Below are 1471 nucleotides of genomic sequence, written 5' to 3'. Positions count from 1 at the left end.
CAACAGAATCAGTTCTGCCCATCTGCCCTCTCCTCCTGTGAACCTGTGAAGGGGACAGACCCTTGTGTGTACGTCTGTGGAGGAGACAGCCTTGTTCCTATTCAGGCATTTGCAGTGTGGCCCAACCTTTAACTCACTCTTGCAAATGGCTGACATTGGGAAACAATATAAAGTCTGTGGATAACAAAAACTCTGTTTTTTGTTTTTGTTTTTTTTATTTTTATTTTTGAAGACACAAAGAAAATATTGCATAGAAAATCTTTAAAAGAATAAATGAATAAAGGATAGAAATAGACTATTTTCAAGCCATATGTTTGCTTCCAGAAAATGCTCTAAGTCAATGAGTCCAATTTTATCAAGCAGGAGAAGATAAATCCTGTCCGTAGAGGAGGAAATTTCAGTGTTTCTATTGGAAAGCCACAAAAGTTAGAATTCTTCAATCTGGGTTTATACTATAATTCATGAATGAGTTTTAAAATTATATTCAGAGTTTCTTCTAATGAAATACTAATGATTTCAAATCATCTTATTTTCAGCTAATCGCTCCATAATTAACGGATGATGGCTTACTTAGAAGTCATTGGGAACAGAAAATTGAACTCAGTGAGAAGCAAGTCCACACTTGAACTAAAAAGAGACGAACATATAAAGAAAAGAATCTATATTTTGGTCTGGCAAAAAATAGAACCCCCCATTTCTGTAGGAAGAATAGTAATTATCTCGTATGTATGGAGGGAAATTTAAGTGAGAACATCTAGAGATTCAGACAATTCTGTGCAGAAACAAAGGTGTGTGCTGGCCACCCGGAGCAGGCAGAAGGAGAGGAGAAAGTGAGAAGCACTCAACTCGAAGACCAGAGCCTCCAAGCCCAAGAAACGGAGTTTTAGCTACTGTGCAGCAAATGGCCTTACATCCTGGTGGCTGGCCCAGCACTTTAAAAGCATATGCATTTATTTATCATGGCCCTGCTCATCAGTAATACACAGACTTCTCCAGTCTTCTCTGCTTTTCTCCTGCCAAGTTTTCTCCCCTAATGGCACACACAGCTCCTGTTCCACGCGAGGCGGCTGAGCAGAGGCACCTTTGCTTTTTTAGCAACCCGGTTTTGAAAAAAAAAAAAAATTGCCCACCCTCATTCCAAACTTTTGGATAGCTTGTCAAAATAAGGGACACTGAAAGCACACGGCATAACAAACTGTAAACACCGCGTCCTCTGGAGAGAGGCTCCCCAGCGTTCCTTGCGTGGTTCAGTCACACTGCTCATTAAAGAAGCCATTTTAACGCTCACTGTCAGACCAATCTTCCAGGTGCCAGGATTTTCTTTTGAAGCGATGAGGTACTCTGTGGACCAGCTTTGCAGAAAGGTAAACATTTGAAAACCAGGACAGGGTTGGCTGGTATTTAAAACTCAAGAGTCTTCTAAATTTGGAGGCCCTCCCGGCACTCTTCCTCCACACCCACACCCCTTTTT

The sequence above is a fragment of the Micromys minutus genome (assembly GCF_963924665.1).
Source record: "Micromys minutus genome assembly, chromosome: 24".
NCBI lineage: Eukaryota > Metazoa > Chordata > Mammalia > Rodentia > Muridae > Micromys > Micromys minutus.
This window is presented reverse-complemented; position numbering follows the sequence as displayed.